This window comes from Capricornis sumatraensis, chromosome 6 (assembly GCF_032405125.1).
Source record: "Capricornis sumatraensis isolate serow.1 chromosome 6, serow.2, whole genome shotgun sequence".
Taxonomy (NCBI): Eukaryota; Metazoa; Chordata; class Mammalia; order Artiodactyla; family Bovidae; genus Capricornis; species Capricornis sumatraensis.
In genome coordinates, this window is record NC_091074.1 from 110,591,931 (window position 1) to 110,617,115 (window position 25,185).

The 25,185-nt window shown below is 37.7% G+C and overlaps 2 protein-coding genes across 3 annotated transcripts in view; both read right to left on the reverse strand.

The window, feature by feature from the left end:
- LOC138081369 (immunoglobulin-binding protein 1-like) overlaps positions 1 to 15,521 on the reverse strand; it is a 33,194-nt gene extending 17,673 nt beyond the window's left edge. Inside the window, exon 1 of the mRNA XM_068974507.1 lies at positions 15,497 to 15,521. The gene's annotated coding sequence lies outside the window, so the exon portion shown is untranslated. The remainder of the gene's footprint in view (positions 1 to 15,496) is intronic.
- PTBP3 (polypyrimidine tract binding protein 3) overlaps positions 1 to 15,624 on the reverse strand; it is an 86,367-nt gene extending 70,743 nt beyond the window's left edge. For both annotated transcript variants that reach the window (XM_068974505.1, XM_068974504.1), the window contains exon 1: positions 15,497 to 15,624. The gene's annotated coding sequence lies outside the window, so the exon portion shown is untranslated. The remainder of the gene's footprint in view (positions 1 to 15,496) is intronic.
- Positions 15,625 to 25,185: the final 9,561 nt, after the last annotated feature.

The window sequence follows — 25,185 nt, forward strand, 5'->3', positions numbered from 1 at the left end:
AAAGAGTTTATATGATAAAAGCAGATCTCAGCACCCCAACCCAGTCTTTAAACAGTTCTTATTCTAATGGCTGCCACCACAACACTGGACAGCATGTTTATCTTAGTACTTATAAGTTATCAACTTGAAAAATAAACTGACTGACCTCCAATATGAAACCTTAAGAATTTATCTCTAAAATTCCTCCCTTTTCTGTTCTCTCAATGTTTGAAATATATGCTATTAGTTTTAATTCCTGTTTTAAGTATCTTTGAACTTTAAATACCAAACATATCTTTATTGCTTGTCAACTTGACATTATCTCTTTTTGTATATATTTTGAAATGTTCTTTTATTTTTTATTATTCAAAAATATTTTCATTTTATTGGAGTATAGTTGACTTACAATGTTGTATTAGTTTCAGGTGTACAGCAAAGTGATTCAGTTATACATACATTCATTCTTTTCTTTGAATGTTTAAAAAATTTTATTTTGGCTGTGCTGCACAGCATGTGGAATCTTAATCCCTTGACCAGGAATTGAACACAAGTGACATTATCTCTTGATTCTCCATTTTGAAAGAAAGCTTTTGGGGCTAGTAACCTGTTCCCCACCTTCCCTCCCTCTCCATCAGCTTCATTTTTACTTTTATTGGTATAGTTGTTATATTCTGCCCTCCAACAGTAGCATTCTTGGCTTTGCCCATTTCTGTCCTGTCCAAAGGATGACTCAAAATTGAATATCAAGAAACAATATTCATGTTTTTATTACTATGTAAATATTGTACAAGGAAACATAATCCTCGAACACTTCGCTTTTTACTCTATATGTCTAACGTCACAACCTTAGAACCACTTGAAAAAGACTGTTCTTAGAATCAAGATTAAATGGATTATTTATTACACTCTATCAATTTAACACCACGATATATTCCAATTTGGTTCACAGTTAGACATCTTTATTTGTTTATGCATTCATTCACTCATTCATTCATTTTGCTTCCCATGACATTTTAAAACTGTCTTTATTTTTCTGACATTATTATCCTTTATTATATCATCAAAATTTCCCCAAACTTTTCATGATACCACTCATTCCATACAGTTCTCATTTTTCTTCCTAAGATCTCCCACCTAAAACCCTCTTTTCTCTTGCTTCAATCTTGAATGACTGCTTTCTAGGACTTCTGAACAGTCATTAACTTAAGCCTTGTTTTCACTTTCATCTGGGTTGACTTAACTTTTTCCTGAACTTCTGTCTTCCGTGTCCTTAGTTCACATTATTTTGCTGCAACCTTAAATAACTACCTAAATGACGGTAAACACCAAGTTAAAGTTTCTGGGTCCATGCGTGTCTAAAAATTCTATACTCGTAATTAATCATTTGACAGTAAAGAATTCTGGGTTAAAAATTATTTTTCTTAAGAAAATTGTAAACAGAGTCCCATTTTCATCTAGCATACAGTATTAGATGCCAGTCTGACATTCATTTCTTTAAAACTGACTTGTTTTTTTCCTCTGCCTGGAAGTTTTCTGAATCATCTCTTCACCCATGGAATTCTAAAATTTCACAATAACATATCTAAGTTATAATGCTTTGTACTTCCTGTACTAGGTAATAAACAGGTGGATCTGAAGCTCAAGACTATCACTGTCCTATGCACTTCCCGTATTAAGCAATAAATTAGTCGGAAGTCGGAAGTTAGCATAAACTGTTAACGCCCATCTCCAAAATCAACCATGGAGAAGCTGCAGAAGCTAAAGGGATGTGTGAGTCGCTGGAATGAAACTAGTGAGAGGAAGGCCCTGATGAAATATAAGGAAAAAAAGTCAAATCAACAGCTGAATTGAAATTGAACTATTTCTCTTAGAAACCAATAGACCAAACACATAAAATATGACCAGAAAAAAACAAATAAACAATCAATAACTTGAGCTAAGAGATACACTGAATGCAGAGCCAGACAGCCAGCTAAGAATAAACATTTATAAAAACCGACCCTGTGCCAGATTGGCAAACTTTGTATGTAAAGGGCCAAATAGTAAGATATTTTAGACTTTGTAGGCCATACAGTCTCTGTCACAATTCACAAAAGCAATCACAGACAATGTGAAAATGAATGAGCATGGCTGTGTTTCAATATAATTTTATTTATAGACACTGAGATTTGAATCTTACCTATTTTTCACCTGTTACAAAATATTAATCATTGGATTTCTTTCAAGCACTTTGAAGTATAAAGACCATTTTAGTAAAGGATGTATAAAAACAGATGGCAGCGAGCCCTGTTTAGTCCTTGGACAACAGTTGCCAATTCCCATTTTAGTTCATAAAAGAAGTTTCAATACAATTCAAAGGAATATACTGAACATACTATGTTTTCTATAATAAAATTAGAAATGATAAAAAAAGAATAGCTAATGTTTGACAACTAAACTTTTAAAGCTATGAAATAATCCTGGAGTTAAAATGGAAACTTTTTCAAAATGACACATGTACATGTGCCGCAATGTTCCTAGCAGTACTATTTACAGTAGCCAGGCTGTGGGCACAATCTAAATGTCCATCAACAGATGAATGGAAAAAGAAGTTGTAAGATACACACACACACGCGCGAGTATTACTCAGCCGTTAAAAAAAGGATGAAATAATGCCATTTGCAGCAACACAGACGGACCTACAGATTACCATAGTCAATGAAGGGAGTCCGAAAGAGAAACAGAAGCATCATACGATATCACATGTGGAATCTCAAATGTGATATAAATGAACTTCTGCACAAAACAGGAACAGATTCAGAGACACAGGAAACAAACTTATGGTTATCAAAGGTAAAAGAGGGAGGGATAAATTAAGAGTTTGGAATAAGCAGATACAAACTGCTATATATAAAACAGATACACTACTGTACAGCACAGGGAACTCTATTCAATACCTTGTAATAAACTATAATGGAAAACAATCTGAAAAAGAGGATACAAAAGAGGATACATGTACACATATGTAAATAAATATATATATATGTAACTGAATCACTTTTCTGTGCATCACAAGCACAACACTGTAACTCAACTGCACTTTAAAAATAAATACATGAAAATTTTGAAATAATAAGGAAAACATAAAAACACTTGGATATAATGAAAATGAAAAACATAAACTGAAAACTTGTGGGATCCACCTTTAGCACTTAAAGATAAATTTATAGTTGAAAATACATTTATGAGGAAACAGCAGATTTTAAAATATGTGAGTTAATTATCTGACTGAAAAAAACCAATACAACAGAGCAAATCCAAATCCCAAAATTAGTGTGAGAGGAATAAAGTATCTGAATTGACCATAAGGATTAAACATAGTGAAATAATATACAAAGACATCCCTACTCCCCACCACTGATCCAGGTCCAGATGACTTTGCAGGTGAGGTCAACTAAACTATTAAGAAAACATTTATTCCACAAAAACAGCAAAAGAATGAGAGTTTCTCAGGTCATTTTAAGCAGCTAGTGAGTGAAATCTTAATTCCAAGAGTAAAGTTAGAAAATCACCACCTTACAACTATCATTATAATAACAATTTCAGGCAAGAATCATCAAAATAGATGTTAAAACTAGTACATTAAAGTTTGAGAATTAAAATAATGTTAGTGTGGCCTCAAAGTGTCACTCCTCAAAATACTAACAAGTTGCAAAGAGAGAGACAGTAAATTTACAGTGAAAAATCTGGCAAAGACAATCTAAAGTGATCAAAGTTAACACATTACAAGTAACAGGACAAATCAACATCCTTTGCCTTCTGAAAAAATACACTAAGAACAACTAAGTGGTATTCACTTAAATCTAGTTAAAAGAAACAGATAAACTCAAAGTAAGAGATATCCTCCACAATAACATGCCTATATTCTTTTAAAATATCAATATCATGAATCAAAGACTGAAGCAACACTTCAGATTAATTTCCAGATTTTGATAATTATGCTACAGTAATGTCAAATGTCTTTGTTTTTAGACAATATACTCTAAAGTATTTAGGGGTTAAAGAATAAAGTAAAATAATATATCAATGAAGTAGCAAGGAATCTCCTTGACATACAATTAAGAAGGGAAAATTAATAACAATATAGTGGAGAGCTGGGCTGAAAATCATGCTAACCAAATGATGATTCAGAAGGATAAAAAAGGAAAATAGAGAGATATACAGATATCTGCAGAAGGTAACATATAGATATACAAAGAGAGAGAAAAGACTATAAATGAAAAATAAAATGGGGCAAATGTGAATTGCCTGGATAATGATTATGTAAGTTTTTTTTATAGTACTCTGCATCCTTTCTGTAAGTTTGTATTGAAGTTTAAAAAGATATCAATGAAATTCATCACATAAGTACAATAAGAAAAAAGAAAATCTTTATAAAGTAAAAATCATATGTACAAACTACAGTAAGCTATCAGAGAGAGAGAATGTGGTAATATAAAAAAGTCATATGCACAGTGATTTACAACCAAAAAAGTATTTGCATTTTTTATAATCTTGTGTGCATTTTAAGTTGTTTCAGTCATGTCCAATTCTTTACGACCTATGGACTGTAGCCCACCAGCTCCTCTGTCCGTGGGATTCTCCAGGCAAGAATACTGGAGTGGATTGCCATGCCCTCCTCCAGGGGGTCTTCCGGACCCAGGGACTGAACCTGCGTCTCCTGCACTACAGGCAGACTCTTTACCACGGAGCCACCAGGGAAACCTTAGACATTAATAAGCTATTTTATTACTCATCTTTCAATATTTATTCACTACTGGTAGTTTTGTTAGTTATACATGTATGCCTAACAAATTATCCCAAAATCTAGTAACTTTAAGTTTTTTTAATTTTTAATTTTTATTTTTGGTATGTGGCATGTGAGATCTTAGTTCTGCGACCAGGGAGCAAACCCTTGCCCCCTGCATTGGGAGCACAGAATTTAAACGACTGGACCGCTACGGAAGTTCTCAAAAAAAAAAAAAAAAAAAAAGTTTTTTTAAAACTCTATTTCTGAGAGCCAAGAATCTAGGCATGGCTTAGTTCCATTCTCTGGTTCAGGGTCTCTCACCGACTGGAATCATCTCAAGGCTCAACAGAGGAAATGGAGGCCCTGCTTCCACATTCGCTCCAGTGACTGCTGGCAGGATCCAGTCTGTAAACGGGCCTCTCCATAAGGCAGCTCATTTCCATCAGAGAAAGCAAGAGAAGCCAGGCTTTTGGAAACTAATCCTTCAAGGAGATTTAAGACTACCATCTTGCTCCTTACTATCTCTGGTTCATCCACCCTTTAATCTATCTTAAATACAGACAAATTAAAAGGACAAAAAAGGGGGAACAGGAAGAAAAGATATACCACACAAATATTAATCATAAGAAAACTGGAACGACTAGAATGACTTTATTACTATAAGACTAAGTAGATTTTGGGACAGGAACTATTACTAGGTAAAGATGTATATCAAAAATGATTTATTAAAACGTTAATTCATCAAGAAAATATAACATTCCTAAACGTGAATGCATCTTTGCTTCAGTCATGTCCAAATCTGTGTGACCCCATGGACTGTAGCCTGCCAGGCTTCTCTGTCTATGGGATTATCCAGGCAAGAATACTGGAGTGGGTTTCCATGCCCTCCCTCCAGGGGATCTTCCCAACCCAGGCCTCTTACATCTCCTGCATTGGCAGGTGGGTTCTTTACCACTAGAGTAATTGAGCTTTCAAATATATATAGCAAAAACGGACAGAACTATAGAAAGAAATTTAAGAAAACCACATCTGTGGATGGAAATTCCAATATCCCTCTCTTCTTTTGATAATGAACAGAATAGAAAGAAAATCAGGAAGGTTACAGAAGACTTGCAACTTCAACCAGTTTATCCTACCAACATTTATAAAGAGGCACTACACCCAACAAAAGTAAAGTACACATTTTTTTCTATGTTCTACATAGAACATTCACAAAGACAGACCATCGCTTGACATCAGAACAAATCTCAGGAAATGTCAAGGGCTGAAATGGTACAGAGCATGTTCTCTACTCAAAGCAGCATTTTTTTAAAAAACTAGAAATTCCAAGGTTTGGGCTGGAAACCAAGTATTTAGAAATTAAACCCCCAAATATTCAGAAGTTATATCATGCACTTATAAAATAATCATAGGTAAAAAGAGAATCACAGGAAGAGTAGAAAGTACTTTATACTAAGTAAAAATTAAAACCGACTATACCAAATTTTGTGGGACATCCACAAGAAAGAAAAACACCTAATAGCTCAATATCTATTTTTAAAACTGAATTCATAATTAAAAACCTTCCCACAAAGAAAATACATCCACAAATAGCTACACTGATTAATTCTATCAAACATTTAAGAAAGAAATAATACCTATCTTATGTAATTCTCATCAACAGACTGACATGGGTGAGGAAAGAATTATGAGCTTGAAGGTTAATTCCAATAGAAACCTCCCAACTGAAATGCAAGGAGAAAAAAAGAATGGGTGGTGGTGCAGAAAGAAAAGGAGAGAGTGAAGAAAAAAAGAAAATCTGAAAGTAATGAATGACTAAGAGCTTTCTATAATCAATGATAGATACCAAACCACAAAACCAGGATCTCAGAGAACACCAACAGGATAATGCCAAAAAATATGCACTTCAGTGTATCATTCAAACTGCAGAAAACCAAAAACAAAGAGAAAATATTGCGGGGGGCGGGGGGGGGGGGAGAAGAAGAAAACATCTTACGCAACAGAGAAGGGTAAGAATTACGGAGGTTATTTTCTCACCACAACCATGGAAGAAAGAAGAGTGGAATATCTGCAGTGTTAATGGAGGGAAAAAAAGAAAAAAACACCAATCTAGAATTTCTATATGAAGAGTAAAGAAAAAGACTTCCTCACACAAAAACCAAGGAAATGTACTGTTAGTAGACCCGCTCTGATAAAAAATATTAAAAGAAGGTCTTTGGGAAGAAAAAAAATTAAACAGATCAGAACTCAGACCTACATAAGGAAAGGAAGACTACTGAAGAAGGAATTAGTGAAGGTATTTTATACTTCTTATTCTTAATTTATCTGAAAGATTTTATTTAAAGTAAGAATAGTAACAAGATACCGGGTGATTACAGCATATAATTAAGTAAAATGGAAGATGAGGGCTTCTTTGATGGCCCAGTGGTGAAGAATCCCCTTGCCAATTCAGGAGGCATGGGTTCCACCCTTGGTCCGGGAAGATCCCATAGGCCATGGGACCACTAAGACCACACTCCACAACTACTGAGCCTCTGCTCTAGAGCCCGGGAGACACAACTACTGAAGCGTGTACACCTGGAACCTGCTTTCCAACAAGAGAAGCCGCAGCAACAAGAGGTCCATGCAGCACAACTGGAGAGCAGCCCCCCACTCACCACAACTACAGAAATCCCCACTCAGCAATGCAGATCCGAATAAATAACTAATTGTTTTAGAAAAGGAAAGATAACAATGTCCTAAGGGACAGGAAGGACAAATTGGGAATGCTCTGTTTAAGCTTCCCTGGTGTCTGTCCCTGGTGTCTGTCTACAATGCGGGAGACCAGGGTTCGATCCCTGGGTGGGGAAGATCTCCTGGAGAAGGAAATCGCAACCCACTCTGGTACTCTTGCCTGGAAAACCCCATGGATGGAGGAGCCTGGTAGGCTGCAGTCCACGGGGTCTCGAAGATTCGGACACGACTGATCGACTTCACTTTCGCTGTTTAAGCTAACCTGCACTACACATGCAGCAGTACAGTATTATTTGGAGGTGGACTTAAAGTTGCAAATGCAGACTGCAACCACTAAGAATGGTTTAAACTATGAGAGATTAACAGGAGATAAAGGAATCACATAAAATGCGCAACTAAAACCAGAGAAGGCAAAAAAAAATGAGAAGGGGAAAAATAAAAACAAAGAACAAGTCAGTGAATACAAAACAGTTTATTAACAAGATACTTACTAATTCAACCCACTTAAGCATCTCTTGAAGTGTGAAAGGTAATGGTCTACATATACCAATGAAAAGACACTGTTCAGAGTGGGTTTAAAAAAAACAAAGGGGACCTAACTGTATGTGGTCTATAAGAAATCCACTTTAAAGGAATGGGCAAAAAAGTTAACATTCATAAAAGAAGGTAAGTGAATGGCTAACAAGCACATGGAAGAGTACACACTACTACCAGTCATCAGGTCAATGGAAATTACAACTATAATAAGATACTACTAGCCGTTCTAGTTATACTTACTAGCACGGCTAACAGTAAAGTGTTGGCAAGGATGTGAAGCAACCTGAACTCCAATACAAAACTGGTCAGAGTGTAAAGTGGTGCAACATTTTGCAAAATAACGAAGTTAAATACACACACACCCAATTTTACTCTGAGGCATGGTGTACAATGAAACAAACATTTACGCAAAGACAGACACAAATGTTTATAGTAGCTTTATTCATAATAGCTCCAAATTGAAAAAAATCTAAATGCCTGTCAACATGAGGATGGATTTTTAAATATCATGACATATTCACACAATGCAATACTCTCATTAAGAAAGAAGAAAAACATACGGATACATACAACATAGATATCAATAATCTAAAAATCCATTTTGCCGAGTAAAAGCCAGACATCAAAGAGCTTATGCTGTATATCGTTATTTTAGCACTAAGTCATGTCCAACTCTTCTTCGACCCCTTGGACTATAGCCCCCCAGGCTCCTTTGTCCATGACATTTTCTAGGCAAGAACACTGGAGCGGGTTGCCATTTCCTTCTTCAGGGGATCTTCCCGACCTAGGGATCGAACCTGAGTCTCCTGCATAGGCTGGTGGACTGTTTACCACTGGGCCATCAGGGAAACTGATACTGTATACATGCAGCATGAATATTTTATTCCATTTATATGAAGTTCAAAACATGCAAAATTAATCTGTGGTGATAGAAATCAAAAGAGTTGCCTTGACTGGGTCTGGAAAAGGGTGACAGGAAACAGGGGGATAAGTTTGTCAAATTTACTGCACGGTACCCTTAAGATCCATGCATTTCACTCTATGTAAATTACAGCTCAGTTTAAAAGAAAAAAACAATTCCTGGCAAAGGCCTTCAGTATTTTCTGTAGTTCAAGCACAGCAAGTAGCAGATGAATTTTTTTCTCCAAAGGGTCAGAAAGTAAATCTTTTAGAATTTGCTGTCATATGGTGGCTGATATAACCCCTCTGTCATTGTATCAAAGTATCCAGACAACATGCAAACTTATGAGCATGGCTGTGTTCCACTAAAACTATTTACAAAAACAGGTGGCAAGCTGGATTTGGTCCACAGGCTGTATGTAGTCTGCTAACCTCTGGTGGAGCAAACAGAAAATCAATCTTCAAAATTAATTTAGCTTAACTTCTAATTCAGAGTCAGGTTTAAAAAAAAATTAAATACGATGCATTGTTCTTTCCTATATGGTGACAGGCAATGATAATTATTAGAAGCTGACTATAATCCTTCCTAAACTTGTTTTTCTACACTCGTGTAATTATTTTAAAATACAAAATCCCTAATATGGTTGATATGCAAGATCATCATTTTAGAAAATCATTTAACAGCTACAATAATATCCTGAAAAATTATCTAGGAATAGAGAAATACTTAAGATAAACTGGCTAGTAATAGTTGAAGTATGAACTGGAAATTTAAAATATACTTAGGTACACACATAGCTACCCAAAATGGTGATGCTTTTTCTGGTATAATAAAGTTTTTGAAACACATTCAGTATCACTCATAACCACCTGGTTCGTTCTTTATTTAAAAGAATTGAAAATTAAGAACAGCAATCCCTTCTTGATGTTTTTAAAAGCATTTCAGAATACTAAATAATGAATGGAAATAAAACAAGCATTTTCTGAGAAGTACCAAAAGCTAACTTCCTTGCCTAATTTAGACAAGGCTCAAAAACTGAGCTTCCCTGGTGGCTCAGATGGTAGCGTCTGCCTACAATGTGGAAGACCCAGGTTCAATCCCTGGTTCAGAAAGATCTCCTGGAGAAGGAAATGGCAACCTACTCCAGTATTCTTGCCTCGAAAATTCCATGGATGGAGGAACCTGGTATGTTACAGTCCATGGGGCTGCAAAGAGTCGGACACGACTGAGCGACTTCACTTCGCTTCACTTCAAAAACTGATATCTTGCAAAGGACATCCAGGGTACACAACTAGTATAAATAAATCTCAAACATGACACATGTAAGCTGCCTGAAAATGTTTATCCATCTTCAAGAAAATCCCAATCTAAAAAATGAACTTAATCCTCTCTCACCATGGTATATCCCCATTAGAAGAAACACCAGCAAAACTAGGAAGCTTGGGTTCCAGTATAAGTTTGCCACCTAACTGGCTGTGTGAGAATCTGGCATCCACTCATTCATCAAGCATTTCTGAGAGCTTAGTACGTGCCAGACACCAGAAACACAGTAGTGAAGGAAATATCAAAAATTCCTGCCCTCATGACACATTCCAGTGAGTCACTTAATCTCTAAAAACAATTTAGCTTTCTTTCTATAAGATAATGGATTTCATATTTAAGGGTATTTTCAAGTCCCTAAAATAAGATCCGTATTACTTTCCTGCATCGAGGAAAGCAACTGATGGAGCATCACCTGAAATCCACTCTTTCACTGGCTAAAACTCTTCCTGTATCGTCATATTCAGAGAGCAAATTTAAAAAAAAGTAACAGACATTCTTGAAGGAATTATTTTAAATTCACTAATTTCGGTTTATAAAATTTAGAGGAAATATGAGCCTTATTGGCCTATTACTTGGTAACTAAACTTCCTTGGATGGGATCCAAGAAAGAAGCAGAACAACCTTATGAGAATGTTCTTCATATAATGAATAATTTTAGACATTTCCAGTACTGCCTAGTGAATCAACTAATCAGCTCATCTTTTCTTCAGACTAGGATTTGATCTTTCTTTCCAAAATGCTTGCTGCAACACAGGTAGCCAGAAATCCAAGTTGTGTATTCAAATCTAGTCCCTTGCGCCCTACATTTTTCTTTTATTTATCATCAAGATATACATTTTCCCCACAACAAAACAGGCATGACAGTCCTTCAAGCGTAACTCCTCAATTCCCAAAGGGTAAATTTTTTAAATGTCTCATGTATTCATTTTTCCCAGATGAACTCTAGAATCACAAATTACATTTCTGGTAAGACCAAAGCAATGCTCACTTTAAATATCCCTTCCTTCATAGGCCCCTACTGAAACACCAAAAGGGATTCAAAATATAAGCCTGCAGTTTCTAGTCTATGAGTATTCACTTTCAAATGAGAAATTGACCTAAGGATCTACCAAAATAAATAAATAAATAAATGTATATCCCACCAAAAGTGGCTTCTCCATTTATTTTCAACTCATAAAATATATTCAAAGTTTGTTAAAGCAAGCTAACACCATTCAACTTCAAAAGACAGTATAAGCAGTAGTTCCCAATTAAGCTAATCTTGAGCAATCTATTGTTAATCTAAAACGCTGTTCACCATATGTATGCTTGTATCTTAAGATCTTTTAAGAATATGAGCACCACCATCAGATCTAATACAAATGCCGAAGTATTGAAATTGTTAGCAAGAGATGATGGACAGAAAGCAGAAGAACAGCTTTACATAAAATACATGCAATGTACACAGGAACTATTTCTATTTTTTACAGTCATCTGAACTGTTAGTGGCCTTTAGAACTAGATTTTCAATTCAGGTATATCAAATGTCAAATTGCTAAAAGAAATCTTAAACTTCCATCTATATTTTAAAAGTCTCATATTAACGAACTTGATTTTTATTTCAGAATCCAATAAATGAAACGACTTTGATAAAACTGAAATGACTTGTAACTTAGAAGACTCATTATTGTAAAATATTAATTATGCAGCTTTCCTGCTGTTCATCTTGTAGACAAGTACCCTCCTCATTACTGGCAGTGAGGTAAAAATAAAAAAAAAAAGTCTGGTTTTGGAACCACAAAGACATGGGTTTGAACTCTGGGGCACCATGCCTTAAACATAAACTTTCTGAACCTATTTTTCATCTCTAAAATTGGAATATTAATACCTAATTTGAATGAACATTTTAATGATTAGTGAGATATATGTAAAGCAGCTTGCATATAATAGGAACTGAAGAAACTTTAGCTGCTATTTTTATTTTATTACTCAGAAATGTATCCAAGAGAAGATAAATGGAAGGACATGACAGGAAAATAAATCAGAGCCAAGGTTACATGTAACTGTTAAAACAAGACAAAAACAAACAAATACAGTGACAGTTCAAGTGAAACTTTTTGTTCACATTTTATAGAAACAAGATAATATTGTCACCACTCTTTATACAGACATAAAACCTACAGGTATACTAATGGTGGAGCTAAATAAAGACAAAAGATTATTACCATACAGAAAACAGGTAATTTTATGAACAGGTGAGATGATTTCACCATTGGAAAAAAAATGCCAAAACTGAGATTTTTAAATGCTTATGGAAGGATATTAAAAGATTCCTACCTTTAAACCGACTGCTATAAGATCTGTAACAACACTGTATGGAAAAAGTAAAAAGAGAAAATGGAAAACAAAGTTAGAAACAAGTTTTTAAAAGACAGAGATAAGATAAAGAAAAAAGAAAAAGCATTATAATAAATAATAAAAATAAGAATGTGACAAGTTGTGAAATGTTAATACAAAGAAAAGCGATGGGACAGTCTAGCCAACAGAGTGTAAAAGCAAAGCTTTAACAGCCAATGTAAGAAACAAATAATAAATCAAATTCTTTTTCAGTATTTAGAAAAATAATTGTTTCAATAAATGAAAATGGGTTTATCCATTTACCTCTATTTAACAAATCCAGCCAAGCCTTATAATCACCAAAGTTCATTCTTTTAAATCACTGGCATGAGTAACCATACTTAAAGTTTTACCTGAAACAAAACCAGTGAGTGGATTTTATAGAAATAGAAAATATCTTGAAAATTTGCATCCACCACCCAAATGGCTCACCAAAATATAGCTAAGACAGCCTTAGAACTAAAATAATTACAAACGTCAAACTTCAGACATCAAAACTGTCAAAGATTTGCTTTTGAAAAAGTCCTACCGCATCATATCTGTGATCAAATTACCTCAAAAAGAAATGAACATACACACACATACACACACAAGGGCAGCTGGCATCTGAGGTGGAACTAGGAAGATATGTTGACTGGAGGTTTGCTGGTTTCTTAACTATCCAAAATAATGAAAAAGGACCTTTTTTCAGGCTATGGAAAAATGTAGAAATTTAATTAGCATCCTGAAAGTATAAATTCACTGAGTTAAAAACCATATCCCTTAACATCAAGATGTAAAAAACCCTATATAGTTCTGCCAAACAAAAATCCATCTCTTCTAACCCAAAAGAAACTGTTTTCAATTAAGTTCATCTCAATATCTTCTAAAAGAAAGCTCTAATAAAATTCTATATATTGTTAATAACCTATATCATTATTTAATAGAAGTAAATTTATATTTGTCTAATGATGCAAATTTGTTTTAAACAATAACGATATAGATTAAAATTTTTTCTTATACACTTTGGAAACTCGAATTTGTTTTGTTTTAAATTTAAATGTGATATCTCTGACATCTGTGGATAAAAAATTAGATTGTGTAAGGTATACCACAGTATTGGTCCGGATGTAAAGAGCATGCTCCTACTTGAACTCCCAAATGAACTTACCTTTCAGTATTTCTTATTGCCTCATATACTTAAACCAATAAACTCATTTTTAGTTTTCAAACCATTTAGGAGGAAGAAAAAGTTAATTTCTTAAACACTACCCAAAAGAGTAAGTGTGCACTTCACAGTTGCTCAAGAGTTTAACAGCGAAGATGCATAATCCAAGAGTCCTCTTTATAACACTGTAAAGTTTCCAATACAAAAAGCTAGCCTGCTTCCACGTCTCACGTTAAACCACTAGTCAAGACAATTCACTACACATAATGAAAATACCACTTTCACAGCCTTCCTCAAATGAAATACTGGCATACTCACACAAATAATTAAGATAGCAAAATTTTGCACCCATAGAAAGTGCAGTTGAAAAAAGGTGATGTAAAATAAGTTTTTAACAATGCTCTCAGAAAAGCTTCAATTAAACAATAAAAACAGCTTCAATTAAATCTTAAAAATACTTTAGAGGACATCACAATAAGCGAAATCTAAAATTGCACTTTGTCTAACGTCTGTAATACTGTGCAATCTGCATTCAAATATATTTATAGATTTATAAAACTAGGATAAATGAAATCTAATGAAGGCAAAAATTGTTCGAAGATCCTTTTACACAGGAAGATCTTTACACAGCACGACAACAATCAACTATATGGCAACATATACGTGATTTTACTGCACAAGCAAGTTCCATATATTCTACAACCAAGAGGTTTACAGAAATCTTGCCATCAAAATCAAGTAACAGGCCAACCAAAATCTCAAGTGCATAATGAAAATAAGTAAGTGGATCTGCAGGCTCTAAGAGAGCAGGAGATTTTTTTTTTAACCTTGACAGACATATACTAGGATCTTCAACTAATTCACTAAGATCTGATCTAGTTATTTTCTTAATCATTCAAATATTGGTTTGGTCCCACCCAAGGAGTCCCCAGAGAAATATTTACACCGATGATCCTAAATATTTTGGCCACAGATTTCATTCACTTTTAGAGCGTTTCAAACCGCCTGGAAAATCGCACTTTTTTTTTTTCTGCATACAGCGCAGGGAATTCACGAAGTTCCTTGGGGGCGGAGGTGGGGTTGGTAAGGGGACGCATCCCTGTTCACCGAGTCCAGACGCCCGGAGTACCGTAATCGTAACAAGCTCCCAGCACAAGCCCCGAGACCGCGTGGGGCCCCGGCTCCGGGACCGGGTCGCCGCCCAGACGTTTACCGGCGCGTGCCCTCGCCGTCCGCCACTCCGCGGCCACTCGTCTCCCCGCCAGGGGAAGCTCCAGCGCTCGCCCCACCTCACCGGTAAACACCAACTCCCCGAGCGGGAGGACGCCCGCCCCGAGCGCCGCCTCCGCCTCCCCCAGCGCCGCGCACCATTTTCTGAGAGGAAGTGTCGGGAGGCCGGGCCGGGCTCCCTCGACTCTCGGGCGGAGGGCGGACCTCGGAACCCGGGTCTGCCCCGGGCTTTCCGCCGCTTCCCGGGGCGAGGGTGTACAGAGGCGGCAGGACGGGGTAGGGGGGCGCCCCGAGGGGGAAAGAGAGGCTGCAGCGGACCGCCTCTCCGCGATTCGTGGCTCCCCAAAGGAGGCACCCGGAAGCCCCGCCGTCGGGCTCTGCCGGGGCCGCTCCTCTGGTCGCCGGCGCCGCGCCCGGCTTCCCAGCTCCGGCGGGTCCGGCCGAGAGCTGCGGAAAAGAGGACGAGCGCAGCCCGGTGACCGCCGCGCCGCCGAGCACTTACCCATCCATGGCCCAGACGGAGGCGAGCACAGTGCGGGGACTGACGGGCTCACCGCGAGCGGAGGAAAGAGGCGGCGGCAACAGGGCGGCTCCGGGAACCGGCAAACGGCGCCTCTCCGGAGCCCCGGCCGGTCGGAGGTGGAGAGAGAGTGGGAAACAGGGGCGGAGACCAGGGACGCTCCCGCCACCGCCGCGCCCCCGCCTTCTCCACCCCCCGAGCGCGTCCCCGCCTCGCCTCACCCCGCCCCTCAGCGTCGACGCCCTCCCTGGGCCCCGCCCTCAGCCGCTCTCCGGCTCGGCTCCAGGGCGCCCTCTTCCTGCTGCCGCCATAGAGACCCCGCCTCCGGGTGCCCCGCCCCGGCGCGCGCCCCCCGCCCCCGCCGGCCTCCTTGCTCGCGGGAGCGCGCGCCTTGTGCTTCCCGCTTCGCCGCCCCCCACCCCCCCACCCCGCCCCGCGCCCCCGCCGGCTTCGCCTGCCTTCCGGCTCCTCCGCCCCGGGGCTCCCTAGCTTGGACACCTCCCTGTACCAGCGGGAAAAACGTTGGGGACCCGACTCCGGACAGTAGGTAGGAGTGTCCCGCGAGAGCCCCAGAACCGCTGCGAAATTGCCCCGGGTGGACGAGACTGTCGGCTCGGCCTCGAGCACCGAGGCCAGGCGCCGGCTGTGGGCTTCCCCCGGCCTGGCAGCCCAGGGAAGCGCCGGTCGCCCGCCCGGTGACCCGCACCGGCTCGGTAGGTGAGGTTGGGATGAAGATGAAAGAGGTGAATGAGATTACCCCGAACTTGAGAATATACAGCTTTATTCTCTGAGTGCTTTTCCACTCAGTCTGGCATTGAATTTACAGGAAACATTCATTGCACTGTATGGAATGGCCACTATATTGGTAGCATTTTATAAAAGTTTCCACATTTTCCCTATTAAAAAAAAAAAACAGAAACGTATGAAAGAGTGCTTATTCTCGTTTTTCAGATGAAAATTTAGACATGAGTGATTTGCCGACAGTTTGACACCCACAGAAACCCTTTTCTTTTAGTCTGAGCAAAATTATAAGAATATAAGTAGTGGCAACTCGGTTTTTTTCCCCTCATATTCTGTTTGGTTCTGAAATTGAATGATTTTTCGATTCACAGATCACCAAGACGTGAGCCACTGAACACTGTCCTCCACCAAATTCTTAACTTCCTTGGTAGAAAGAGGGGACAGCTCCTTCTCAGCCTCATTCGAAAAGCCAGGAACTACAAGCTCCATCATCTATCCTTGCTACTATCCTGCTTTTTAAAAAGTGGGTGCTACTGAAAAGACTTAAACTGTTGATTCACCCATCTTTTCAGTCAATATTTGTTGCTTACTATTTGCCAAGCACTGCAGGGCTGACCAAGAATATCAGGTTCCAGTCTTGACGGTTGCTGCATTCCTCCCTTAGTTTATTATTTGTTTGTTGACAAAACACAATTTTTGAATACCTCAGGTATCTTATTAAGAAAGATCATTTTAAAAATACTGTTATCTAACCTAAATCGCACTTTTCAAAAGGTCAAATATACTTTGATTCTTATGTTAAATCTAAATATGAAGTTGCAGTTGTAAACATTGCCAACCTACACTGCCAGATGGGTATTAAAAATACCAGCAAGATAAGTAGCTGAGGAGGTCTTCCTGTTGTTTGGGGAATATATTCTGTTGATAAAATTGCCTCAATTTTTTTTAAGCTATGCAAGTAGTAATATACATACATGCTCATTTTGGAAAATTCAAAACAATTTTAAATATAAAAAGGTATTATTTCTCTTCACAAGCTACACCCCGGCCCATGATAGCCACTTAACAGTTGTGCACGCATTCTTCCAACACCCTCACCATTTTTTCCTTTTTTCACTTAAAAATCTACTTAATTCTTTTTAATACTGCCTATTATTTCATGTGCCATAATTTTATTTAACCTTTTCCAAAATAGTAGAAATTTACATTGTTTCTTATTCAAAATAATTAACAGTACTGCAAAGAACATCATATATGTATGAGCATCTTTGCTTGTATATGATTATATCAAGGAATAGATTCCTAGAAGCAGAGTTGGAGGACAAAAGGCATAAGCATTCTCAGATTTCATAAATATTGACAAAATGATTCCCAAAAGCTGAACCAATTTATACTTTTAAAAGTTGTATTTCTCTTAGCCAATGCCTTATGATAGCTGACAGATTTCCGTATTAAAAAATAAATGTGAAGTCTGTCTCACACTCACTATCCATAGTACCAAAAATAACTCTGAAAGGTCTCCAGTGTAAAGTGTACCTGACTGAAATGAACAGAACTGTATGGCGTTTCCTAAACCAGTCACATCCAGTTGTGCAACAGAAGCCTAGAGAGTAAGAAGACAACTCAGGACAGAACACAAGGTGAAACCCTGCCCCCTCCCCTGCCTCTTGGCCATAAGTTTAAAAGATTTTTCATGGATTGAACGCCATAGGTTTGTGAGTTTCTCTGATTCAGAAACAATATATAGAATAGAATTTAGTTCTTCTATGACCACTTTTAGAAAACTAGCTATTCCTATAATCCATATGGCATTAGAAAGCTGTGGCCTATAATAGCCTAAGTTTCTGAGTTTCTGGAACGATCAGATAATCACCCACGTGACCTGCCTTGACATAAAGAGCTATATGTTCTGTATACTGGATTCCTGATGATAACACAGTCTTTATTTGCTAATTGCTCTTTACTTTTGAAAAGTAAGACAGTTAAAATAATTTAGTTTAAATTTTCTAACACTTTACCTTCTTTTGTTTTTATTCTAATTTGTATTGTAAGAAATTGCCCTGAAACACCTTCATCTAATGAGACACTCCCTACCCCCTCCATTATGATGTTTGGGCAAAATGTAACCTTTGAACATTTTCCTTAAAACATTGCAATATGCAGTGGTAGTTAACATTTAACGAACATTATTACCCTGCTCATGACGCTAGTGGTAAAGAAGGGGCCTCTCAGTGCAGGAGACGTATATAAGAGGCGTGGATTCGATGCCTGGGTGGGGAAGATGCCTTGGAGAAGGGCATGGCAGTCCTCTCCAGTACTCTTGCCTGGAGTACCCCATGGACAAAGCCTGGCAGGCTGTGGTCCATGGGGTCAGAGTCTGACATGACTGAAGCAACTTAGCACACACACGTTACCCTATTCATGTTTATAGGTAAGATTACTTAAGATAGAAAAATAATACCTAAGACAGAAAAATAAAAAGATCCCAATTTAAGTCAGAGATAAGACCAGCCATTTGATGAATCTAGGAGGGAGACATTTTAATATCATTTTATCCCCTGACAAATACAGAATCATAATTGCTAGCATATATACACTAAAATACAAACATGAAATTATACTGAGTGAAATAAAGCTAAACTTAAAAGGCTACAAACTGTATGATTCCATTTATTTAACAGTCTCAAAATGACAAAATTACGGAGATAGATAACAGATTAGTGGTTGCCAAGGGTTAGGAAGGAGGATGGCAGGGTGGTGGTGATGGAAGATACAGAAAGAGAAGGAGACAGGTGTGACTATTAAGGGAGTATAGCAGGGGGGATGCTTGTGGTGATGGTGCAAGTCTTGATTGTGAGGTTGACTGTACGAATCTACAGAATCTGATAAAATTGCATCGAACTTTAGACACGCACAGTGCATGTAAAACTAGTAAAATCTGAGTGAGATTTATGAATTGTACCAATGTCAATTTATTTTGTTACAATTATTAAGACGTTACTGGTAGAAACTGGGTGAAGAGTTTCTGGGACCTCTTGGTACTTCTTTTAGAACTTACTGTGAATCTGTAATTATTTCAAAAATAAAACAACAAAAAATTGCCAAGTGTTCCCTTAAGTACGTGTTATTTGTTCAATAGTTAATGCCAATAACAAACTTCAGAGGCTGAAGGAAACTGTATAGGTGTATAATTCATATTTCTCAGGTGCTGTTAACTTGGTAGTCAGACTAGGTTATAATAGCTGACACACACTGAATCTGACACTCTGCCCAATCTGTTGAACGATGAGCCTTCCTTCAAAGTCCTTCCCAACTGTGAGGAAGAGACTTGAACGTGTTTCCCACATACTCACTGACCTCTCTGCCATCATGAGTTATGTCCATGTTCCTGAGCCCATCCTTGGCCCTGATGTAGTCATTTCCGTGTGAAGCTTAGTAAGACCAGTCCAGAGGACTTGAGCATTTGCACTGAAGGTGCTGTCTTCAGTCCCTGACCGGTAGTGGCAGTTGCCAGCCCATGTCAAAGTTGCTGTGGATTTTCAAGAATAATTTTCCTTTTGTCATACTATATCACCGAGGTCCCAGTGTCACTCAGAGTTTCTAATAAAACAGACCTTTCCATTTTTATTCTGAGAAAGTCCTTTGAGATTTAGGCATGAATCTGAGACAAGGCCAGAGAACAATTTGAGTGATAATCACTACCCTCTTTAAAGAATCATTGCCCTTAAGCACTGAGCCTTTGTCCTTAAAACTGGTACAATCTACTCTCTACCCTGAGACTCTGGGTTCCCAACCAGGGGGTCTGCATTCAGTCCCTGGTAAGGAGACTAGATCCCACGTGAGGACAGCTAAGGGTTGGTATGCCACAGCGAAGACGCAGTGCAGCCAAATAAATTAAAAACAATAATAATAATCACACTTCTTTAGAAATAATTGACAGTGTTGTGCTTTTTAATCATCTTTCAGTTAGTAGAATAAATTTTCAAGATTTTTTTTTTAGAAGGAACCTTGGGTTGTTTCCTGCGTCTCTATATATTCTATCACTTATCTATGGTAAAACTTCAGTATGTGAAGAACTATTGAGTCAGTCAGGAACTCTATAACTATAGCCCTACTTACCTTCAGCATCGTATAACTATGATGGAAAAGACTGATCCTTAGAAGAGTTTTTCTTCATCTTTGAAATTTAGATAATTATTTAGGCTATGTCTTTATTTTGAGTCTTTGATTTTTCTAGAATCAATCTAATGGGCAGTTCTCAGACCCCATCTAAATGAAACCATCAGCAGTAGTTGACTGTTCCCTCTTCCTTGATGGGTTTCCCTGGTGGCTCGGTTGGTAAAGAATCCGCCTGCAATGTGGAAAACCTGGGTTCGATCCCTGGGTTGGGAAGATCCCCTGGAGAAGGGGATCCAACTTCAGCCTGGAGAATTCAGTGGACTATACAGTCCATGGGGTTGTGAAGAGGGGGACACAACTGAGTGACTTTCACTTTCACTTTCTTCCTTGGTACACTTTCTTCGCCTGGCTCTCAGGAAACCGCATTTTTGTTATGTTTGTCATCTCTGGTCACTCCCATCTTCTTTCCTGGTTCTGACTTAACAGCTTTCAAATATTTCAAGACCCAGTCTTTGACCTTCTTTTCCTATACTCACTCTCTTGATACAGTCTTAGGGTTTTAAATATCATCTATAGCCTGAAGAGTGCCAACTTTATTTCTCTAGCCTAGAACTCTTTCTTGAACATCAGATTGGTTGTTCCTAGTTGGGACCAGGCAGGTTCCCATCTCAGAGTCCTTTATACTTGTTGTTCCCTCTTCCTGGAACGCTCTCCCCGGCATGGTTTGCTCCTTCATTAGCCTTCCTTGCATGTAATTTTCCCAGTAAGACCTTTCTTGGCCACTCTTATTTGAAACTGGATATCATGCTCACCCCTGTTATTTATTCTCCTCCCTGCTTTATTTTTCTCCTTATTCTAACATATGTAACCTACTTGTTTTATTTATTGTTTGTCTCCCTCCACTAAAATGTAAAATCATTAAGGCAGTGATACTTGTGTGTGTGTCTGCTGATGTATTTTTAACAACTGGAACAGTGCCTCCCACATAGTAGCCAGTGACTATCTTATTAAATAAATACATGAAATATGTTGTTCCTTGCAGAGACCTTGATTTTGAAGTTTTGTTTTAAATTTATGTTAAGCTTTGTCTGTTTTCTTCCTTAGCATTGCTAACTATTTATTTATTGGCTCTCTGATCATTTCAATATTTATTAGGTTTCCCTCATAGCTGAGTTGGTAAAGAATCTGCCTGCAATGCAGGAGACCCTGGTTCGATTCCTGGGTTGGGAAGATCCACTGGAGAAGGGGAAGGCTACCCACTCCAGTATTTTGGCCTAGAGAATTCTATCGACTGTATAGTCCATGGGGTTGCAAAGAGTCAGATAATGACTGAGCAACTTTTCATTTTCACTTTGTCTGTTTTCTTCCTTGGCATTGCTAACTAGTTATTTATTGGATCTCTGATCATTTCAATATTTATTCTTTAGTGTCATGTTTTTGTTTTTCCTTAACTTTCTGTACAACTTTTCAAGCCTATTTTCTCCAACCATAATTCAGATTTCTATAGTAGTGGTTTGATTCCTTTCTATTTTTATGTTTTAAAATTATATTTTATTTTTCTCCTCATTCTTTCATTAACTGTCAGATTTTTTCTTTTTTTCATCTCATGGTATTATCTTACATATACATGTACAGGTATTTTATTGAAGTATAATTGATTTACAATGTATATATATATTTATATATATATAGAGAGGTACAGTATAGCAGAATTAGATATAGATATGTGTATAGGCATTGGTTGGTATGTATGGTTGCTATGTATACTTGTATTTCCAAGTTTTGTCTGCTGAGAAAGCCAAACAATGATACCCCATTAACTTTACCAACATTTTAGTTACTAAATATCAGTCCCCAATGAAAGGAACCAGGACTCCACAGAGAAGTCATTGATTCCAGGGCTGCAGAAATAAAAATAATACATGAGCTTAGAGCAACTTGAGTTTGCTAAAAAGTAAAGTACTTTTAAAATGATAGGGACTTGTCAAAAGGGCACAGGAGTCTAGCTGAAAGATCTCCCAGGGACCAAAGGGGGAATAGTTTGAGCAACAAAATAAATAACAATAGTATTATATAGCCTTTAAAGTAAAATAATGAGTCAATATTTATATAAATAAATACTTGAATAAGCAAATAAGGGGAAAAGGATAGCTCTTACAGAATAATTCTAATTAATAAGCATAGAAGGAATACAGGAAATAGAAAACCAGTATTAGAATAATTGCTGCAGACAAGATCCACCAATTAATGCTAAAATTAGTGAGCGAACCTTAAAATAGTGGCATAATTTCAAAGTATCTCCCCTAAGATATTTATTAATTATGGAGAAAAATAATAACTTTACAATGAAATCCAGCAGACACCATCTCAGCTAAGCAGTCAAAATTAGCAGTAATGTGACATGTTGACGTGAACTCCTGATAAACTGATGGACTGCACTGGCAAGGTTACATTGCTGCTATCATATCCCAGTCCAAAATGCATAACTCAATCTAACCCCAAGAAGACATCAGAGAAACTCAAATTACAATGAAAAAAAGTATTTTTTCTTGAAGAATTGACAGACTCTTTAAGACTGTCAACATCATGAAGGACAAGCAAAGATTGACAAAATATTACAGATTGGGGGCAACTAATGAGACATGACAACTAAATGCAGTGTGAGGTTTTACAACAGAAAAAGGACATTAGTAGATAAATAGATACAATACAAAGGCTATTTGTTTTCTGTTGCTGTGTAACAAATTGTAGCTCAGTCTCTCAGTCCTGTCTGACTCTTCCTAATCCCATGAACTGTAGCCTGCCAGGCTCCTCTGTACATGGGATTTTCCAGGCAAGAATACTGGAGTGGGTTGCCATTTCCTTCTCCACAGTAACAAATCATGTACAAGTTTAGAAGCTTAAAACAATACAAATTTTTATCTGGAAGTTCTATAGGTCAGAAACCCGCATGGGCTTGACTGGGTCTCTCCTCAATCTCACAATACAAAAGTTAAGGAATTGTCCAGTTTAGGCTTTTATCTGGAGCATTTGGGGAGAGTCGGCTTCCAAACTCTTTCCTGTTATTGCAAGAATCCAGTTCCTCCTGACCGTAGATCCTAGATTCCTGTTTCCTTGCTGTCAGCCAGGGATCATCCTCAGTTCCTTCAGGTTACCTTCGTTCCTTTTTAAGGCAGCAACATTGGTGAGGCTAGTCCTTCTAATACGCTCGATCTGTAGGACTTCTTCTTCTGCCTTCGTCCATCAGCCAGAGAAAGCTTCTGCTTTTAAGGGCTCTTATTTGAGTCCAGTAATCCCTGTTTCTTAAAGTCAGCTAATGTGGAACTTTAATTAGACCTGAAAATCCCTTCACAGCAGTACTTACAATTAGTGTTTAAATAACCAGGGAATGGGAATATTGTTGGATGGAAGGTGGGGAAAACTGCTAAAATTCTGCCTACCCGCGTCTGTAGTTCAGCGAATAATGTTGTATGATTATTTATTAGTTCTGATTATTGTACAGTGGTTATGCAAGAGAATAATAGTAGGGGAAGCTGGACAGCATATTCAGGAATGCTCTGTAGAAATTGTACAGGTTTTCTGAATATCTACATTTATTTCAAAATGAAAAGTTAATGAACTTACGTGTGCTAGTTGCTCAGTCGTGGCTGACTCTTTGCCACCCCGTGGACTGGAGCCCACCAGACTCCTCTGTCCATGGAATTCTCCAGGCAAGAGTACCGGAGGGGGTTGGCATTTCCATTTACATAAATTATTAAGCATAATCATAAAATGACCACCAAGGAGAATTTGAGAAATTGATAACAAAGGCAAAATTTGAAGGTCTCTTTTTTTTCTGGCATTGCCACATGGCATGTGAAATCTTAGTTTCCTGATCATAGATCCAACTTGTGACCCCTGCATTGGCAGTGTGGAGTCTTAGCCGCTGGACCACCATGGAAAATCTCAAAGATTCTTTTATGTACTTTTCTAACCCCATTTCTAATCTCTCCCATCCCAGTGCAAAGAATGGTAATCCTGAGTTTTATGATTACTCATTCTTGCTTGCTTTATAGTTTTAAAAGGTGTGCAAATTCCTAAACCATAGGAACTTTATATGAACAGTATAATATTTTTAATATCTTTTTGCCACTTGATTTTTTCACTTAATATTCTGATTCTGTGGTTAATTCCATGTGTTTCCTTAATTTTCAGTGCTGTGCAGTATTTCTCAATGAGAGTATGCTGCAGTGTATCCGTTCTTCTCTTGATTGATATTTGAGTGGTTTCTAGTTTCAGCTTCTTGTTGTATTATTATAAATAATTTTTCTGTGAATATTTGTGTACCTGTCTCCTGAGGCACTCAGAGATTTCTCTAGGCTTGACAATCTAGGTTATACATTCAGAAGTGATGAAATTTGGTAATCTTCATCTTTACAGTGTTTCCAAAGTGATTTTATCAGTTTTCACTACCACCATTATCAAGTGTTTGAGAGCTCCCATTGCTCATACCCTCAATTGGTCAATTGGTATTGTAACTAATACAATTTTAAAATTTTGCCATTGAGCCTAAAAATGTCATATGTGCCCTAAATTTTCACTTTTTGATTATTAATACAATTGAATATTATCTCATATTTTACTGGCCAGTCATGAATCTTCTTCAGTATGTCTGTTGATGTATTTTATCTTTTTTAAATTCCTATTTGACTGTTGTTTACTTATTGATTTTCAGGTGTCCTTGGTAATAAATAGCCATAGTAGATACCTTCTTCCCAGAATGTGGCTTCTCTTTTCATTTTCTTTGTGTTATCATCTGATGAACAAAAACT